Below are 21,378 nucleotides of genomic sequence, written 5' to 3'. Positions count from 1 at the left end.
AAATAAAATAAAATAAAATAAAATAAAATAAAATAAAATAAAATAAAATAAATAAATAAAATAAAATAAAATAAAATAAAATAAAAATTAAAAAAAAAAAGAAATTAAGAACTCAATCACTAGGGCCAAGGTGATGGCTCAGTGGGTAAGAGTGCTTGCTGTAGCTTTAAGATTGGCCAGCCAGGCCAGATGTGTCAACTGGTGCAATAATGGCATGTCTGTTATGAGAGAAACCAACTGTTCTCTAATTGTACTGAAGGCCCACTCCATGGGAGGGAGTACATGTCTGGTGCTGCAAACCTAGTCAAAAGCCTATGACTGGGGAGGTCTGGAGCCCAAGGGGAGTAACATCTGTTGTTGTCTGGTTAAATGCATTTATTATGTCCACCAAACTGCCCTGCAAATACTTTTTAAAGTGTTTATACCCATATATTAATGTTACTGTCACTTTTGGTTAGAGAAGCTTCTCTTTTCAGATGGCAGTGACCATTGAGGTGACTCAAAATTCACTACAGTGCTGAGAAGAAGTGACAGAGGAGTGCTCACCACTGAGACATCTCTATCATACCTTCCAAGGCTCAGGGCTCATTGTGGAAGAGGTGGTAGAAAGAATGTAAAGAATGTAAGAGCCATAGGAAGAGTAGATTGCTTACAATGCAATCTTCTAGACACAAAATAGCCTTGATACTTACGACCTTGTAAGGCCTGACACTACCTACACAAGACCTTCATAATAGGAGGAAAAGATGATGACATCAAAATAAAAGAGAGACTAATTGGAAGGGGAGAGGAGGGTGGATTTGAAAGGGGGAGAGTGGGAGTGGAAGAAGGAAATTATCATGATTTGTTGTATATACTTATGGAAGCTGTTAATAAAAAGTTTATTTTTTAAAAAAAGAGTGCTTGCTATGAAAGCATGACCTGAGTTCAATCCCTAAGACCCACGTAAAAAGAACATGTGGGCTGGGGAGATTGTTTAGCGGTTAATGCACTTGTGAAGTCTAAGGACTCAGGCTTGACTCCAGAACCCAGGTAGCCAGATGCACAAGGTGCAACACGCACACAGGTGGTGCATTCACACAGACGGTGCATGCGTCTGCACTTCGTGTGCAGTGCCTCGGGTCCTGGTGCACCAATTCTCTCTCTGTCTCTCTCTCGTGCTTTCTTTTCGGATTCTCTCTTTCTCTCTCACTTTCTTGCTCTCTCACACTCTCTCTTTCTTTCTCTCTCTCTCATAAATATAAAAAATTGCACATGCCTGTAACCTCAGTGCTGAGGGAGGCAGAGATGGGAGGATCACTGGAGCTCAGTGGCTAGCCAGTCTCACTGAAAAGTGGAAAGCTCCAGGGTCAGTGAGGGGCCCTGTTTCAAGGTGCAGACTGGTTGAGGAGGACACCTGGTATCCTCCTCTGGCCTCCACACGTGTGCACAGGGACGCACGTCTGTGTACCCATGTGAGTATATCATGCATACTCACCACGTACTACACACACATACAAAGTCAGCAATGAATAAATGGGTTGACAACATGTTAGACACAATTGGAGAGAAAAGTGGTGGACTGGAAGCAGAGAATGTTCCAACTGAAATAAGAGACTAAAAGTGGAGAAAAATAGAGAAAACAAAGTAATAAAAACACAAAGCACAGTGGAAGTACTTAATGTATTGCAATGGAGTCTCGGAGCAAAAAGCAAGAGAAAATATGGCAATATTTGAAGAAATAGTTGACAGTTCACAAACCAAAGAAAGACATCAAGTCATAAAAAACTGTGAGCTATAGACAGAATGAATTAAAAGAAAAGCACATTTGGGTAAATGATGATAAATTTTCTGAAAACCAGCCGGGCGTGGTGGCACACGCCTTTAATCCCAGCCCTCGGGAGGCAGAGGTATGAGGATCACCGTGAGTTCGAGGCCACCCTGAGACTACACAGTGAATTCCAGGTCAGCCTGAGCCAGAGTGAGACCCTACCTCGAAAAACCAAAAAAAAAAAAAAAAAATTTCTGAAAACCAAAAACAAAGAGAAAATCTTCAAAGCAGCCAGAGGAAAGAAAAGAGCGCCTTCTTTTCTTATTTTTATTTTTGAGACAGAATTGGCACACCAGGACCCTCAGCCTGCTGCAAATGAACTCCAGATGTGTGCGCCCCCTGGTGACACATGTGCGACACTGCGTGTTTGCGTCACTGTGTATATGGCTACGTGGGACCTGGAGAGTTGAACATGGGTCCTTAGGTTTTGCAGGCAAGTGCCTTAACCACTAAGCCATCTCTCTAGCCCAAGGGTGTCATCTTCAAAGAATCTGTAATTGGTCTTGACATCAAAATAAAAGAGAGACTGATTGAGATGGGGAGGGGATATGATGGAGAATGGAATTTCAAAGGGGAAAGTGGGGGGAGGGAGGGTATTACCTTGGGATATTTTTTATCATCCTGGAAAATGTTAATAAAATTTGAGAAATAAATAAATAAGTAAAAGAATCTCTAATTGGACCGGCAGCAGATTTCTCCACAGAAACCATGGGTGGTGGGGGAGGGGAGAAGAGACGATGAAATGAGTGATAACTTCAAATTCCTGGAAGAAAATACTGTCTCTTGGCTTCTATATCCATTCCAACTATGATCTACGTTTCTTCTACATCCTTCATTTATTCAGTTCCAGCTATTTTTATTTCTTGCATATTTTAGACATGTTCACACTACAGGATTTTTTTCTTTTCCCCAGCCATCAGATTACCAAAGATCTGTGTTTCATCTCTCAGTGGCCACAACACAGCTAAGTCCTTTGAGACCCCTGACCTGATACCTTGAATATTCTTGTTCCCACTCTCATTCCAGTTAACACAATATCTCCCTGTCAACTGGAAGAACCAGCCCTCTTTGTTCTTAAAAAAAAAGATTTTATTTATTTATTTGACAGAGAGAAAGAAGGAGAGAGGGTGCGATTGAGAGAATGGGCATGCCAGGGCCTCCAACCACTGCAAACAAACTCCAGACATATGTGTCCCTTGTGCATTTGGCTAACGTGGGTCCTAGGGATTTGAACCTGGGTCCTTTGGCTTTGCAGGCAAACACCTTAACTGCTAAGCCATCTCTTCAGCCCAAGAACCACCCCTCTTAAGAGAGGTGGTTTAAAAGTAGGACAATATTTCTGTTGGTCTACCTTTGCAGTGAGCACATACAAGTTTATTTTTTTCTTTTGCACAATTTCCTCTATTCTTTTCTCAGATATTCATATGGATATTGTCTATATCAATTACAAACATTTTCCCAAATGTCATCATTTCAATGAGCAATACAATCACCTCCTTTAGAAGCATAACACAACTTATCTTATTCATCATTTCTCTTCCCTGAATTATTTTCTCTATACATTATTACCCCATGACATAGTACATACTTTACTTATTTGCTCTTATTGTTGTTGTCTCCTTTGACATAAATGGATAAAATATATATTTAAAATATTCCCACCTATGTTCGTCAGGAAGTTCATTTTGGATATCTAATATTCCAGGATGCCAGAAACAAAAGTTCCTCTTCATCACTCTTTTCTCCATAATTTAATTTTCCCCTAAGTCTTTGATTGCAAGGTAAGAGTAATAATCTTCTCTGGACGTAGATTGGATGTGTGGATAAATGGAGATAGATCAGTGGCTCAGGAGGTGGAGGCAGGAGGATCTCAAGTTCAAGGCTAGAGTGAGTTTAATGCCATCCTGAACTTACTGAGTCCCTGACTCAAATAATAATAAAAAAGTAAAAAGGGAGCTAGATGGATTAGCAGTTAAGACACTTGCCGGAAAAGCCAAAGAACCCAGGTTCTATTCCGTAGGAGCCATGTAAGCCAGACGTACAAGGTGGTGCATGCATCCAGAGTTTGTTTGTATCTGCCAAAGGCCATGGCGCACCCATTCCCTCTATCTGCTGCTTTTTCTCCTCCCTCTCTTTCTCTCTCTCTCTCTCAAATAAATTAAAGTAAAATTTAGTTGTTTTTTTTTTTTTAAAGTTAAAAGAGGCATAGGGATATAGCTGTGTGGTAGAGTGCTGGTCTAGCAGGTATGAGGTCTTATTGCCACCAAAACAAACAACCCTGTTTTATACTGGAAGCGCTTTGTTAAGCTGCAGTAGGTTAACTGGGAAGGTGAATGAGCCACCTTCCCACTCCCACTGAACATCTCTGAACCTCTGTCCCACCTGATCCCTTTGCAGGTCTCCCAAGAGTCCCTCATTCAGGTACCCCAGAGATGCAGATGACACTCAGACTGGGGGGGGGGGTGTCTTTCTTTTCCCACCCTCAGCTCTTCTCTATTTCCTTCACATGGTTGAAGATTTCATCTGTGGGTACAAATTCTTCTTAATCCCTGAAACACCTGCATCGGGATCTGCTTGTTCTGACTGGGGGTGGAAGAAAGGCTTTAGGTTTGTACGGATTTGTATTTCTTCTACCTAAACATGCTGGTACATCAGCCAGGCATGATGTGCACACCTTCTGTCCCGGTACTTGGGAGACTGAGGTAGAATGAGTTCGAAGCCAACTTGGGGCTACAGAGTGAATTTCAGGTCAGCCTGGGCTAAAGTGAGACCCTGCCTTGAATAAACAAACAAAACAAAACAAAAAACAACTTGCTGGGACATCAGCTACCCCCATCCCTGACTCAGTTTCTTGCCCAGGCGTCACTCCTTGCTCCTCAGCACCTCAAAATCAGTGCATTCACAGCACAGGCGTCATCTCCTCTCCAACACCTCCTTCGCCTTCTGTGTCCTCTGTTTCTGAAGGAGGAGCACCGTCCATCCAGCGGCCCGAGCTTAATGCTGGCAGCCATCCTTCGCCCTTGGCGTTCTCCCCTGAACCTTCTTATAGATGGAGTGGCCTTTCAATAGCTCCTGTGTTTGATGCCTCCTAACTTTTAAAAATATATTTTATTTATTTATTTTGAGGCAGGGTTTTGCTCCAGCCTAGGCTGACCTGAAATTCACTATTTAGTCTCACACTGGCCTCGAACTCATGGCAATCCTCCTATCTTAGCCCCCAAGTGCTGGGATTAAAGGTGTGCACCACCCCCCCCCCCGACATTTTATTTATTTATTTATGAGAGAGAGAGATAATGGGCACCCCAGGGCCTCTAGCCACTGTAAACAAACTCCAGACACATGCGCTGCCTTGTGCATCTGGCTTACGTGGGTCCTGGGTGATTGAACCTGGGTCCTTGGGCTTCTCAGGCAAACACATTAACTGCTGACCTTACCTTGAAAAACCAAAGGGGGAAAAAAAGTATTTTAGATTTCTTTGGGAAGATTCTGAATAAGATGTGGCATGGAGAGAGGAAGGGTTTGACCTAACGAACAGCTGCAACAGTCAAGGGATGAGAAGGTGAGATGCAGGCAGGGTATTGACTAGGATATGCGTGGAGGAGGAGGTGGCACACGCCTTTAACCCCAGCACTCAGGAGGCAGAAGTAGGAGGATCGCTGTGAGTTTGAGGCCACCCTGAGACTACAGAGTGAATTCCAGGTCAGCCTGGGCTAGAGTGAGACTTTACCTTAAAAAAACAAAAAAATAATAAATAAATAAATGGAAGGGGACAAACTTAATTCAGTTCACTACTAATCATATACGAGTACAATTTACAGGCTAGAATCCCAAGCCCCCTCTATTTCTGGCAACAGAATCCAAGATCCTGGGTATGTTAGGAGAGCTCTCTACCACTGAGCAACACAGCCAGCTGTGATGCTTTTCTGCATGTCACTGTGCCTTAACTGTCTCACATGAAAGCCTTACTTTGAAAAACCTATGATCCTAGTGGTTGATGTATCAGTCTGCTGTGTAACTTTAAGCACTTTATTTAACTTTTGGATTTTTTTTTTTGGTCTTGGTGGACTTCACATATGCTAGGCAAGTGTTCTCCACTGAGCTATATCCCCAGGGTTGTTATTGTGTGTGTGTGTGTGTGTGTGTGTGTGTGTGTGTGTGTGTGTGTGGTGCATATGCATATTTATGTGTATTGGGTTTTTCTGAGGCACACCTAACAGACTGGGCTTTTTGTTATGCGAGAGAGAGAGAGACAGAGAGAGAAAGAGAGAGATGAGGGAGAGGCACTTGGTGTGCCAGGGCCTCCAGCCACTGCAATTGAACTCCAGACATGTGCGCCCCCTTGTGTGCATGTGCAACACTGCACAATTGCGTCACCGTGCGTCCGGCCTATGTGGGACTTGGAGAGTCAAATATGAGTCCTTAGACTTCACAGGCAAGCACCGTAACCGCTAAGCCATCTATCTCTCCAGTCTGGTATGTGTATTTGTATGTGGTGTGCAGATGTTAATGTATGTGTATTTGTATGCATGTGAACATATGTGGGGGGGGAGGGTGCATGTGGTTGGAGGCCAGAGATTGATATTGGATATCTTTCTCCATTGCTCTCCACCTTATCCTTTTAATTTTTTTTAATTTGTAAGATTGTTTTTATTTTGTGTGTGTGTACTGGAAGTTGAACTCAGGGCCTTGAGCTTGCTAAATAAGTACTCTTCCACTGAGCTAAATCCCCAACTACTATATATATATTTTTGAGACAGGATCTTTCACAGTCAACCAGTAGCTCACAGATTCTACTATACAAGCAATCCAACAAGCTCTGAGGAGTCCCTGCATCTGTCCCCAAAACACTGGGATTAAAGGCATGGGTCACCACTTTTACATGGATGCTAGGGATCTGAGCTCAGGCCCTCACGCTTATGTGACAAGCACTTTATCACTGAGCCATGTTCCCAAATCTTCCTGTTTAACCTTTTTTAAAAAAAATATTCAGGGCTGGGGAGTGGCTTAGCAGTTAAGGCACTTGCCTGTAAAGCTAAAGGACCCAGGTTCGATTTCCCAGGACCACATAAGCCAGATGCATAAACTGGCATATGTGTTTGGACTTTATTTGCAGCACCTAAGGGCCCTGGTGCACTCATTCTCTCTCTCTCTCTCTGTCTGCCTCTATCTCTCTCAAATGAATAAATAAAAATTAAAAAAGAAAGAGGGGCTGGAGGGATGGCTTATGGTTAAAGTGCTTGCCTGCAAAGCCAAAGGATCCAGGTTTGATTACCCCAGGATCCACGTAAGCCAGATGCACAAGGTGGTGCATGTGTCTGGAGGCCCTGGCACACCAATCCTCTCTCTCTCAAATAAGTAAATATATATGTGATAGAACCCATTTAAAATATTTATTTATTTATTTGAGAGTGAGAGAGAGAGAACTCCAGGGTCTCTTGCCACTGCAAGCAAACTCTAGACACATGCACCAGTTTGTGCATCTGGCTTTATGTGAGTACTGGGGAATTGAACCAGGGCCATCAGGCTTTGCAAGCGTGCACCTTTAACCACCAAGCCCCCTGTTTAAACTTTTTCTTTTCTTTTCTTTTCTTTTCTTTTCTTTTCTTTTCTTTTCTTTTCTTTTCTTTTCTTTTCTTTTCTTTTCTTTTCTTTTCTTTTCTTTCTTTCTTTCTTTCTTTCTTTCTTTCTTTCTTTCTTTCTTTCTTTCTTTCTTTCTTTCTTTCTTTCTTTTGAGGCAAGCCCAACAGACTGGTCTTTTTTATGAGACAGAGAGGGAATTGGTACACCAGGGCCTCCAGCAATCAAACTCCAGACATGTGTGCCACCTTGTGAGCTTATGTCACTTTGTGCATCTGGCTTACATAGGTCCTGGAGAGCAGAACCTGGGTCCTTAGGCTTTGCAGGCAAGCACCTTAACTGCCAAGCCATCTCTCCAGCCCTAAAAATACCTATTTAAAAAATTTTTATTTATTTATCTGCAAATAGAGAGGGGGCAGGCCAAGATTTCCAGTAACTGAAAATGAACTCCAGATGCATGCCACTGTGCATCTGGTTTTTCATGGGTCCTGGGGAATCGAGCCTGGATTATTAGGCTCTGCAGGCAAGCATCTTAACCATTGAGCATCTTTCTAGCCCCCTGTTTAAACTTTATGTTTGTTTGTTTTTGTTTTTTCGAGATAGGGTCTCACTCTAGCCCAGGCTAACCTGGAATTAACTATGTGGTCTCAGGGTGGCCTCGAACTCACAGTGATCCTCTTACCTCTGCCTCCCAAGTGCTGGGATTAAAGGCATGAGTCACCACACTCGCTGTCAAACCTTTTAAGGCCTTTGTTTCATTGCCTGGAAATGGTATTATTACTCACCTCATTGGCAGGTAGTAAGGATTTAGTCTGGAAATTGGGCCTGATAGTTGCTCAGTAAGGGTTAGCTATTATTTTTGTCGTTGTGTTACTGAGTTCATCAGCCACCATTCCACATCCATCCCGCACACAGGCTCATAGTCGATGCCATGTGATACAAAGGGGAGGGAAGCAAGACTGGTCCCGGCTCCCTCGTTGACAAGAGTCAGCCACACCATGCAGGAGACCTAATACTAATGGAATAGCTGCTGTTCGTGAATGCCTGTGTGGAAGGTTTCATGCGCACACATTCTTCCCACTGGGCCTGCTTTCATAACCTCGTCTGTGCAGAGCTTGAGGAATCAATTAGAGAATGCCATTTACATCCTGCTGCTCAAGACTGGTTAGACACCACCAGCCCGCTGGAAGCGGTCTGGAAGCTGCAGTTGCTGTGTGTGGCTTTGGGCTGGGCTCTGCTTTGTTTATCTAACAATGGCTGCTTCTCAAGGTGTGTTATAGATGGTACTAGAAATAGGAAGGGCAGCACTTTGAAGAAAATCTAGATATAATTGAAGCCTGGGGATGCTTAGCTTTCATAGCTTTACACATAGTGCTGTGACCAATACCTTCATTATTAAGAAAACAACAAGAAAAGTGACGTTGCAGTGACATGACGGAGCATCTCTCATCTGGCTACGTTTGCACATTTGTTTTTAGGATTAATAATAACCTCAGGTAACATTTGTTGAGCCCACTGTGTGTCAGACTCTGCACTAATAGCTTTAAATGCAAGATCTATTTAACCTTTATAATAACTCTCTTTTATTGACTCCATTTTTCAGGCGGGGAGATTAAAGCACAAGGAAATGAGGTAATCCCTCGCTGTGAGGCAGGCAGAGGAGACAGAGCTAGGCTTCCAACGCAGGCAGTGTGGCTTGAGCCAGAGCCCCTACCAAAGCACACTGGATTGTCCATCACATGTTATTTTTTTTAATATATAATTAATTTATTTTTTATTAACAACTTCCATGATTGTAAATAATATCCCATGGTAACACCCCCCCCCCTTTGAAACTCCATTTTCCATCATATCCCCTTCCCCTCTCAATCAGTCTCTCTATTATTTTGATGTCATGATCATTTTCCTCCTATTATGATGGTCTTGTGTAGGTAGTGACAGGCACTGTGGGTCATGGATATCCAGGCCATTTTGTGTCTGGAACACGCGGTGTCTTACAACGGCTGCAATTGAAGCCAGAAAGATGGCTCAGTGAGTAAACGTGCTTGTTGCTCAAGCACAGGCTCTAATGCACTCCCTAGTCTCCACGCCAGGCTCCTCCTGTCTCAGCCTCCCCAGCACTAGGTTACAGATGCATGCCACCACATGGGTTATAGGGATTGAACTCGGGTCCTTGTGCTTGCAAAACAAACGCTTTATGAAGTTTGTTTTTTTCCCATACAAAGCCAAGTGAGGCTGCACTTGCCTGTAACCTCAATGCTGAGGCTGTTAGAGACAGGAGTGCTGGTGCTGGCTGGTCAGCAAGACTAGTGGAAAAACGGTGAGCTCCAGGGTCAGTGAGACTCTGTCTCAAGGAAATAAGGCGAGAGAGTGATAGAGGAGGGCGCCTGATGTCCTCCTCTGGCCTCCACGGGTGTGCTTATATGCATCTTATACCACACACACACCAAGGACTACTGCTTTGGTGTGATGGCTGAATAGGCCATATTGTCTCCATAACTCCCTTTTAAAAATATTTTTATTTACTTATTTGCAATCAGAGAGAGACAAAGGAAAAGACAGTCGGTATGCCAGGCCCTCTTGCTGCTGCAAACAAACTTCAGGACCATGCACCACTTTGAGCATCTGGCTTTATATTGGTTCTAGGGAATCGGACTCAGGCCAGCAGGCTTTGCAAGGTAGCACTTTTAACTGCTGAGCCATCTCACCAGCCCCGACTTCTCAACTTCCTAATGAAGACCAATTGCCTTTGCTCAAACGAATAGTTCTTACATTGCATTCAAAGTCCTCCACTTCCTCCTCCCTGCCTGGGCCAAGTCCCCGTCCTTTTAGCACCACAGCCCTGACTCCCCGCAGTGGTCGCTGTATACTTACTTGGTGTGGCTATTTGACTCACCGATAGAAGGTGAGCCTGTAAGAAGAAAGGTGTATGTGAGATGTTCCCATCACAAAGTAACTGCTCAGTTAATATCAGTGGTTTCAATGAATGGGTGTGGCTCCCAGAGTGCATCAGAAATATACCTCCGCTCCCTCAGTCCCAGTGACACAGTTTCTAAGCCTCAGAACATAGAAGTCAGCTGGTTCTGTCCCCGAAGGAAGACTGTGCCTGAGCCCCCAACAGGTGGAACCTGGAATTACTATTGCTACACGGGTCCTTTAGAGGCAAAGATAATGTTGAAAGCTCACCATATCCATTCCTGCATCCTCACATCGAGTAGGGCTTGCTTTTTAAAAATATATCTTTTGTGCTGGAGGGATGGCTTAGCATTTAAGGTGCTTGCCTGCAAAGCCAATGGACCCCAGGTTCGATTCCCCAGGACCCACATAAAGCCAGATGCACAAAGTGGTGCATGCATCTGGAGTTTGTGGTGCCTGGAGACCCTGGTGTGCCCATTCTCTATGTGTCTGTCTCTCTCTCAAATAACTAAAAATTTTTAATATATAAAGGAACATATCTCAACATAATAAAAGCTATTTATGACAAACCTACAGCCAACATAATACTAAATGGTGAAAACCTCAAAGCTTTCCCACTAAATTCAGGAAGAAAACAAGGGTGTCCACTGTCCCCACTTCTAGTTAATATAGTACTGGAAGTGTTAGCTATAGCAATAAGGCAAGAGACACTTATAAAAGGGATACAAATTGGAAAGGAAGAGATCAAATTATCACTATTTGCAGATGGTATGATTCTATACATAAAAGAGCCTAAAACCTCTACCAGCAAACTGTTAGAGCTGATAAACATTTTTAGCAATGTAGCAGGATACAAAATAAATATACAGAAATCAGTAGCTTTCCTATATACTAAAAACAAATGTGCAGAGAATGAAATCAGGGAATCTCTCCCATTTAAAATTTCCTTTAAAAAAAGTACCTTGGAATAAACTTGTTTGATTTCTCATTGTTCTGTTTTTTGAGTTCTTTGTATATTCTGGATATTAATCCTCTGTCAGATGTGTAGCTGGCAAATATTTTCTCCCATTCTGTAGGTTGTCTCTTTGCCCTATTCACAGTGTCCTTTGATGTACAAAAACTTTGTAATTTCATGATATCCCAGTGGTTGATTAGTGGTTTTATTTCTACAATGAGAACTTTAAAATACTCAAGCGAGAAATTGCAGAACACAAGGAAATGAAAAGATATCCCATGTTCTTGGATTGGAAGAATCAATATTGTGAAAATGCCAATCTTATCAAAAGCAATATTCACAGTTTATGCAATCCCCATTAAAATTCCCATGGCATTCTTCACAGGAATAGAAAAAAAAATCCAAAATTTAATTTGGAAGCACAAAAAACCTCGAATAGCCAAAACAATTTTGAGCAACAAAAATAAGGCTGGTGGTATAACCATACCTAATTTTAAGCTATATTACAAAACCATACAAAAACAGTATGGTATTGGCACAAAGACAGACATGTAGACCAATGGAACCGAATAGAGGACCCAGATGTTAATCCAGGCAGCTACAGCCATCTGAAGTTTGGCAAAAATGCCAAAAATATTCCTTGGAGAAAAGACAGCCTTTTCAACAAGTGGTGCTGGGAAAACTGGATATCTATATGTAGAAAGATGAAAATAGATCCTTGTCTTTCCCCATGCACAAGAATCAAATCCAAGTGGATCAGGGACCTAAATATCAGACCTGAAACTCTGAAATTGCTAAAGGAAAAGGTAGGGAAAATCCTTCAACATATTGGCATAGGTAATGACTTTCTGAATATAACCCCAGTTGCTCAGAAAATAAAACCACTAATCAACCACTGAATTCTCATGAAATTACAAAGTTTTTATACAGCAAAGGACATTGTGAATAAGGCAAATAGACAACCTACAGAATGGGAGAAAATACTTGCCAGCTACACATCTGACAGAAAATTAATATCCAGAATATACAAAGAACTCAAAAAACAGAACAATGAGAAATCAAACAACCCAATAAAACATGGACTATGGAACTAAATAGAGAATTATCACCAGAATAAATACAGATGGTATATAAGCATCTAAAAAATGTTCTACATTGTCAGCCATCAGGGAAATGCAAAGTAAAACTACCTTGAGATTCCATCTCTCTCCTGTCAGAATGGCTACATCAAGAAAACAAATGACAATAAATGTTGGCGAGGTTGTGGTAAAAGGGAACCCTTCTGCACTGTTGGTGGGAATGTAATCTGGTACAACCATTGTGGAAATCAGGGTGGAGGTTCTTGAGACACCTAAAAATAGACTTGCCATATGACCCAGCTATAGCACTCATAAGCATATATCCTAATGACTCTTCTCACTACCTTAGAGATACTTGCACAATCACGTTTATTGTTGCTCTATTCACAATATCTAGGAAATGAAACCAGCCTAGATGTCCATCCACAGATGAATGGATAATAAAGATGTGGTACATCCACACAATGAAGTTCTATTCAGCTGTAAAGAAAAAAGAAATTATGCAATTTGCAGGGAAATGGATGGATCTGGAAAGGATTATACTAAGTGAGGTAACCCAGGCCCAGAAAGCCAAGCACCACATGTTCTCTCTCATATATGGATCTTAGCTACAAATGTATAGACTTGTGTGTGATCTGGAACCAATAATCAGTACCAAAGGCCCTAATGTAGCAAAAGGCTATAAGGGAAGGAGGAGAGGGAAGGTCTTAAAAGGATGGTATTGTATGTATGTAAGTAGAAGAACAGATTACAGGGAGGGGAAAGGCCTAAGCAAGGTCAGGGGAAGAGATGTTATAAAAGATAGATGGGGAGAGGATCTATCAAAATTCAAGATACTCAGAATAAGACATATGAAAATCTACTTTTTAAATAATGGCACATCCAGAAGCCATAGATTGTTACTAGAAAATTTTCAGTGCCTGGGATGGGCTACCTCCTAGTGAGCCATTGGCAAGGGAGGTCTATATTGCCTCCAAAACATTATAGACTATTGCCATGAGTAAGAGATGGTAAGACCCTATTGCTGAAGACGTCACATGCCTGAGCAGCAAAGTCACTGAGAAATTAAGGTGGTGCTGAGCAGAAAACCTTCTTCCTGTATCCCAGAGAACTGAAAGCTGGAAAAAGCTGCACTGTATGCAGTCTTATGGGAGACAGAAGTCATCAGCAGTGAAAAGAGTGGACACTGGAAACCTCAAGTTTGTCCAGACAGGCCAAATGTCTGAACGAGTGCAATAGTGGCATGTCTGCTCTGGGGGAACCAACTGCTCTCTAATTGGTCTGAAGTCCCACTCTATGGGAGGAAATACATGCCTGGTGTTGAAAACCTAATTAAAAGCCTATGGCAGGAGAGGTCATGAGCCTTAGGGGTATAAAGCCTGCTCTTGTCTGGACAAATGCATATATTACTTTTACCAAATTGCCCTGAAGGCACTACACTTAATGTTCGTGTTCATATAATGCTACTCTCACTTCTGTTTAGAGAAGCTTCTGTTTTCAGATGGAGATGACCACTGGGATGGCCCAAAAGGCAACATAGTGCTGATAACAAGGGATGGAGGAGTGTTCAGCACGGAAACATCTCACACCCTCCAAGGTTCAGGGTCCATTGCAGAAGAGGAGGCAGAAAGAATGTAAGAACCAAAGGAAGGGTATCACTCCTTACATACAACTGTCCAGACAGAATTTGGCCTCAATATCCAAGACCTTGCAGTGCCTAGCAATACCCACACAAGACCCTCATAATAGGAGAAAAAGATGATAACATCAAATTAAAAGAGAGACTAATGGACAGAGGAAGGGAATATGATGGAGAGCAGAGCTATGTAGGAGAAAGTGGGGGAGGGGAGGGGAGCGTAGGGAAGGGAAATACCATGGTTTGTTGTCTGTAAGTCTAGAAGTTGTCCATATACATACATACATACATATATACATATACATATATATATATATAATTTAATATATATGTCTTTTTATTTTTAATTGACACAGCATAACTGCCCATAATAAGTATAGGGTGCAGTGTGGCATCTCAGTTCCTGTACACGATGTATACTGATCAGATGCAGGTAAAGAGTGCACAGAGCTCAGGCTTTCGTCATTCCTTTCTATTGAGAACATTCAAAACCCTTTCTACTAGCTATTTTCACATATTAAATTGATTATTGTCAACAAGAGTTACATTACTAGGTTATAAAACATTAGGAGTTACTCCTCCCATCGAAATTCACCCCTTCACCCATTAACTACTCTCTTTCTATCCCATTTCCCTCGATACCCTTTCCAGGCTCTGGTAATCATATTCTTATCTCTTTATCTTTGAGACCAGCTTTTCGCTTCCACACATAAATGAGAACAGGTGGTGTTTGGCTTTCTATGTCTGATTTATTTCACTTACCAATGTCCCGTAGTTCCACCCATACTTCTGCAGAAGACATAATTTCATTCTTTTCCTGGCTAGTTTTCCATCATTCATATCCTTTCTTCTTCATATGCTCATCAATCCATGGGCATTGTTTTAGGATTCTGTGGAGGAACAGAACCATTAGAATGAATATGCATCATGAACGGGGATTTAATAGATTAGTTTACAGGATCCAGTCTGGGCAGAACTAACGGTGGCTGTCTTGTGGGCAGACTAGAGTCCACAACCCCAGTAGCTGCTCAGTCCATGAAGCTGGATGCCTCAGCAGTCCCAACCTGGCCCTGAAGGTTCAGAGGATTCCTGGAGAGCCGCTGGTCTTCAGTCAATGTTGGATGGCCAAAGAAGCTGGGTTGCAGCATCCATGGAGACAGCAGTAGATGGAAACACCTGCAAGTGGCCACTGCAAAGGGGCTCCAGATGCATGTGCCACTTTGTGCATCTGGTATGTAAATATTGGGGAATTGAACCCAAACCAGCAGGCTTTTCAAGCAAGCATCTTCAACCCCTGAGCAATCTTCCCAGACCTTGTTCTAGCTTTTTAAATTATCCCTTTTTATGCATTGTACACAATGCATTTTGAGTGTAATCTCCACTCTCATTACATTCTCTTGACCCCTGTCTTTGTTGCCCTTCCACTGGACTTTTTCTTTCCAACTAGTCTCTTGATTTCCCCTTGTATATGGGTACGGCCCACCGAATTGAATTAGGGTGGCCTGCATGGGCACTGTGTGGGGGGAGGTATTTTTCTTAATTTTTTGTTTATTTTTATTTATTTATTTCAGAGCAACAGAGAGAGAGAGAGAGAGAGAGAGAATGGGCACACCAGGGCCTTCAGCCACTGCAAATGAACTCCAGATGCATGGGCCCACTTGTGCACCTGGCTTGTGTGGGTCCTGGGGAATCAAGCCTCGAACTGAGGTCCTTAGGCTTCACAGGCAAGCGCTTAACCACAAAGCCATCTCCACAGTCCCTGTGGGGGATTATTTACCTGAGCATGTGGGCTCTACCCATGGCTATACCATTGCAGAGAATATTTCTCACTCCCCTAGCTACTAATAGTTGCTTGTAACTCTTCAGGGAGGGAGGGGGTTTCACACTTTCTTCCATCATCCATGATGAGATATTGATGGGCTCAGTGTTGTGTGGGTCTTGTGAAGTCATGAATTCAATGGCCATGCCATGCCTGGGCAACAGTGTTCCACAGCACACCTCCCCATCCTCTGGCTTTTACATCCTGTCTGTTCCCTCTTCCACATTGTTCCCTGAACATTGGAGGGGAGTGGTATAAATGCCTCATTCAGTGTTGAGCACTCTGGAGTCATTTCTTCTCACCACGTTGACAAGTTTCAGTCTCTTCAATACTCACCACCATCTGCAAAGAGAAGCTTCCCTATCCAAAGATAATAGCAGCACTAGTATATGGGCATAGGCACACATATTTAGAGGGCAATTTGATGGACACGCAGCATATCCATTTAGCCAGACAACATTAGAAGCTTCCCATGACCTGCCCAGCCACAGACTTTAGATTAGATTTTCCATACCAGGTATGGACTGCCTCCCAGGAAGCAGGGCTCGCATCCAAAGCAGTTGGTTGCCCCTGTAGCAGTCATGCCACTATTGTACCGGTGGGCATATCCTGCCTCGATGATCATTTGCATAACTCACGGGGCCCACTGCTGGGTAAGACTGCTGCTGTCTTTTCTCCCTGCACAGCACTTCTAGCACGGTGACAGCTAGCAAACAGGGCGGGAGCTTTCAGTTCAGTTCCAGCTTAATTACTCAGTGTCCTTCAACTGAATCAACTAGTACCTTCAGCAATGGAGTCTTACCATCTAGTTCTTGTGGTCAGCCAAGAAGACTGGCAATAGCCTGTATTGTTTTGGGAGTCTCAGGGACGTCCCTGACTAACAGCTCACTGGGCTGTATCCCGTCCCTGGAACTGGGACTTTCCTGTAATAACCTGCGGCTTCTGGGAGCAGCATTGTCCTCCCACACTGGTACTTCTGTTCAAACTCTCTTAAAACTTATATTTTAAGTTATTTAACGAAAGAAATAATATGCCTCCATATGGCTTTTTTATATATCTTTAGTTTTTATTAATCGTTCCCACTCCTCTCTGCCATCCTCCCTACTTAAACCTTTATGTCCCCAATAGTCTGCCCTCTACTTTCATATATAGCTCTTTGAGGACCATTCAAACTGCTTTTCATAATGCTGGTACCAATTTACATCCCCATTAACAGCATACGAGAGTTCCTCAGGAAAGTCCTGGGCTTTTTGGGCCTGCCCAGTTGAGGCCAAAGAATTTGAGGATGGGCTGCTCCTCAAAGGAGTCCTGATTGGTTGGAGCCAGTGGTGGTGATTATATTCCTTCTGTCAAATACTGTCATAATGAAAGGCACATGGTCCAATCCAGGCCAACATAACACAAGGGAAAGTCTGGAGGGGAGACTGTCAGCCAAGGCTGTCTTCCTGCAGAGATGCATGGGAGGGACCCCTTTCTTCGTACACATTGGCCATGTCTGCAGATGACGGCACACATATTTAGAGGGCAATTTGATGGACATGCAGCATATCCATTTAGCCAGACAACATTAGAAGCTTCCCATGACCTGCCCAGCCACAGACTTTAGATTTTCCATACCAGGTATGAATTGCCTCCCATGAAGCAGGGCTCGGATCCATCCATCCATCCATCTTGTGACCATGAGAAAGACAACATGTCGAAGGAGTTTGGCCTCCAAAGATATCATTGGACCACAAAATTTCTTCTTGTACTGTGTGAGGAAATAAATTACTTATGGCCAAAACCATATATCATTAGGCTTTTTATTTATTTATTTTTATATTTTATTATTATTATTTTTGTTTGTTTGTTTTTTCGAGGCAGGGTTTCACTCTAGTCCAGGCTGACCTGGAATTTACAATGTAGTCTCAGGGTGGCCTCAAACTCACTGCTATCCTCCTACCTCTGCCTCCCTAGTGCGAGGATTAAAGGCGTGTGGACACCACACCTGGCAATCGTGGGCTTTTTGTTCCTTGCTGCTCACAGCCTTGTGACGGGACCCAGGGAGCCTCTGGCTCCTGTGACATTTGTCTCTTCCTCAGCTACATCTCTGAGTTTGGGTTCTTCATCTCAGGGGTGGTGAAAGGTGGAAGTGGGGCACTAACATGTGTGCCATTCCTGCTTTAAATGCATCGTTTTGTCTCTTTCATTCCCCAAGGACAGTATGCAAAACATGTCCTTTTACCCTCAGTTTACTGTGAAGGAAGCTTAAGTGCTGACCGGTTGAGTGGCTGGTCCAGAGTCATACACAAGATTGTCACCTTACTCCACAGCCTAGCAGGCCAGCATCCCCTGGGCTCCTGCTGTTCCTATCATAAGTTGTTTCTTGCCTGGAACAATCTGGTTCCTCTGTTTGACCAAGTATGGTCACTCTTCTTCCCCCCTTGGTGTTATGAATTGAACTCTGGGTGGGGACAGGTGTGAAGGGCTTGCACATGCTGGGCATATGCTCTACCACTGAGCCACACCCTCTTAAGCCTCCCCTTTCATACTTTAGGCATTAATGATACTGTTGCTTTCCGTGGTTAGTTTTTCATTGCTGTAACAAATACCTGAAAGGAACCATTTGAAGAAGGAAAGGTTTCTTTCATTTTTGTTTTTGTTTTTCCAGGCAGGGTCAAACTCTAGCTCAGTCTGACCTGAAATTCACTATGTAGTCTCAGGGTGGCCTTGAACTCACAGCGATCCTCCTACCTCTACCTCCAAGTGCTGGGATTGAGCATGTGCCATCACACCTGGCTTAAAGGTTTCTATTGGCTCATGGTTTCAGAGATTTTAGTCCATGTATGGCTGACTCCATTGCTTTTTTTTTAAGCTTCATATATTCTTTTTAAAAATTTTTTGTATTTTATTTTAATTTATTTGAGATAGAAGGAGAGAGAGAGAAAAAAAAAAAAAAAGGCATGCCAGGGCCTCCAGCTGCTGCAAACAACCTCCAGATGCAGGTACCTCTTGTGCATCTGGCTTACTTGGGTTCTGGGGAATCAAACCTGGGTACTTTGCTTTGCAGGCAAGTGCCTTAACCGCTAAGCCATCCCTCCAGCCCTCCATTACTTTTTTCTGGCTCGTGGTGAGGCAGAAACATTATGGTGAAAGAAAGCTGCTCAATCATTGAATCTGAGAAGCAGAAAGGAGGAAGGGCTGCACACAGTACACCCTTCAAAAGCCTCTACCTGCTTTCTTAGCTAGCAGGCATGACCAACCTTTTGACATTGTCACCTGATGTTGTCTTCTGTAGCATTCATACTTAGGAATTACACAATTAAGTTATAAGAAAAAAAACCACAGAAAAGATATCATGCCTTAAATGTCTTTATGATTTTGTGTTGGGCTATCCTCAGCCACATGCTGTCTACAGGCTGCAGGCTGGACATGGCTGATGAGAATTGACCCTGGGTCCAGAGCTTGACTACCAGCTCCATGGCTGCCTGGCTCTGGGACTATCATGCATCCTCTTGCCTCTCTGCAGCTCAGGTTCACTCCCTATAAATAGAGGACAGTAGCCAGGTGTGGTGGCGCACGCCTTTAATCCCAGGGCTCTGGAGGCAGAGGTAGGAGAATTGCTGTGAGTTTGAGGCCATTCTGGGACTACATGGTGAATTCCAAGTCATCCTAGGCAACAGCGAGACCCCACCTCGACAAAACCAACCAACCAAATAAGCAAACAAACAAACAAAAAAGTAACCACAAAACATTTGAGACTTGGCGTGGAGGCGCACACCTTTGACCCCAGCACTAGGAAAGCAGAAGTAGGAGGACTGCCATGAGTTCGAAGTCAGCCTAGAGCTACAGAGTGAGTTCCAGAGTTCCAGGTCAGCCTGGGCTAGAATGAGTCCTTAGCTCAAAAAAAAAAAAAAAAAAAAAAAAAAAGAAGGACATTAGTAGGCCTGGGAGATGGCTCAGCATGAGGACCTGTGTTTGATCCCTCAGAAGCAGTGTAAAAATGCCTGGCATAGTAGTACATTCTTGTAACCCCAGAGTGGGGAAGTGGAGACAGGATGATCCCTTGGGGCTCAACGGCTAGCCAGTCTAGCCTAATTGGTGAGCTCCAGGCCAATAAGAGACCTTGTCCCAAAGGAAGTGGATGGTGTTCCTGAGGGTGACACCTGAAGTTGTCCTCTGGTCTCGACACACCCACATAAACACATGCACTCCTGCACATACGTGAGCATGCACAGACACATTAAAGGGCAAAATATAATAATCTCCCCCTTGCACAACTGAAGGGTAATTCGTGCATCTAAAATACTTAGGACAATGGCTGCCACACAGGATGCACTCAGTAAGTCGTGTTCATTTTTATTGTTATCTCTGCTCTCAGAGCTCTTGGCTCCGACCAGACATTTGGCAAGTATTTGTTGATAGAACAGAGCAATGGGAACTCAGATTACAGGAACACCACTCCTGGGACCCTGAAGTGACCCAAGGCCAGCGCTACGAGGTGCATGAATCTGACACGCTGGGGCTCAGCTCCCAGCTGTGTGACCTCAAGCAACGTCGTTCACCTTCCTGTCTCTCCATTTCCTCATCTGCAAAACGAAGAAACAATACCTCCCACGAAAGATTGTTATGTCTATGAGAGATTCACCTGGCACCAAGCCCAGCATATAGCAGGAGCTCGAATACCTTAAGTTTCTCCCACCCCACCCCCTCTCTGTCATAATTTTTGCCAAGGGCCACATCAGAAGAAAGAATGTTAGGAAACTGGCTTCGGTCCACTAAAAATCTCAAAGGATAAAGTAGTCTTTGTGATTTAAAGACCCCCTCCCCAGCCTGTACTGTCCAGATTCCAGACCATCCAGGGGCCTTTGAACTCACTCAGCTTTGGCAGGAAGTGGAGCCCCCCTCCCCTCCATAGCAGAGAGGTTAGAAGGAGCTGGCCTTCCCTCCAGGCTCCCCGCGGGGTGAGCAGAAGCACCAGGAATGGGGAGGGTGCTCTGCAAGCAAGCCCTGTGGCCTGCACGCTGGTCCTCCCCCTTGTGCACTGTCTCCCTGAACCTCTTCGTACTCCATTTGCCCCATCTGTCCAATGAAGCCAGCCACGCTTCAGGACCTCTGAGGTCCTGGAGCAGACATTCTGGGATGGAGGAAGCAGGAGCCCTGGCTTCCTGGGAGATCAAAGGGTGGCCTCCCAGAAGAAGCCTCGCAGCTGCCTGCCCTCTGAGCAGCTCGTGGCTTCCTGCTCCGCGCAGAGCCTGCTGTGCAGTCCTGGGAACAGCCAAATTCTCCACAGAGGTCAGAGGGTGGGTTTCCTTAGTCCCCACCCCAACCAACCCCGGGTCACAGGTTTGAGATTCTCCTCTCTATTTTCCTCTGTGAGTCACATGCATTGTAGTTTGCCTTTATTTTATTTATTTGTGTGTGATATATACATGTGTGCACATGTTCATATGTGTGTGGGCACATGTGTGTGAGTAAATGTGTGTGTGTGCACATGTGTGGAGGTCAGAGGTTAACATCAAGTATATTCCTCCATTGCTATCTATCTTATTTTTAAAGTGATTTATTTATTTGAGAAAGCAAGAGAGAGAATGAGAGAGAGAGAAA

At 43.7% G+C, this 21,378-nt stretch overlaps 1 non-coding gene across 1 annotated transcript; it reads right to left on the bottom strand.

Moving 5' to 3' along the window:
• Positions 1–2,721: 2,721 nt before the first annotated feature.
• On the bottom strand, positions 2,722–2,967 carry LOC123461389. The gene has a single exon (XR_006637667.1). It is a non-coding gene; the product is annotated as a small nucleolar RNA U85 (small nucleolar RNA).
• Positions 2,968–21,378: the final 18,411 nt, after the last annotated feature.

This window comes from Jaculus jaculus, chromosome 5, assembly GCF_020740685.1.
Source record: "Jaculus jaculus isolate mJacJac1 chromosome 5, mJacJac1.mat.Y.cur, whole genome shotgun sequence".
Lineage (NCBI taxonomy): Eukaryota > Metazoa > Chordata > Mammalia > Rodentia > Dipodidae > Jaculus > Jaculus jaculus.
Note: the sequence above shows the minus strand (reverse complement) of the source record. Positions and strands in the feature narration are given on the sequence as shown.